Genomic DNA, 364 nt, shown 5'->3' with positions numbered 1-364 from the left:
ATGGAATGTGAGGGGATCCTCCCCCGAGGCTTGTCCTCAGTTTTATAGAGCGTTTGAAAACCGCGGTGAAAGGGGAAAACCACCAATGAGTTACAAGCCAGGGGAGGATACAATTTAACAAGAACCACTGGGGGAAACTGAGAGGCGGGAGTTATAACAGAGAACCAATGAACAACTGAGTTAACTGAGAATTTTCCCGAACTGGGGGAGGCAGCTTGTACCTGGGCACAGCCCAGGGGGTGCAGTTTAGGCTTCTGAGCCGCCCCTCGACCCACCCTCTGAGTCTGCCTCTTCGGGAAACTCGATCCAGAGGATGGGCTGGGATTGATTGGCATCATGCTGCCCCAGCCCTGCAGTGAGCTGG

Source organism: Corvus brachyrhynchos, unplaced genomic scaffold (assembly GCF_000691975.1).
Source record: "Corvus brachyrhynchos isolate BGI_N302 unplaced genomic scaffold, ASM69197v1 scaffold28, whole genome shotgun sequence".
In the NCBI taxonomy this organism is placed as follows: Eukaryota; Metazoa; Chordata; class Aves; order Passeriformes; family Corvidae; genus Corvus; species Corvus brachyrhynchos.
This window is presented reverse-complemented; position numbering follows the sequence as displayed.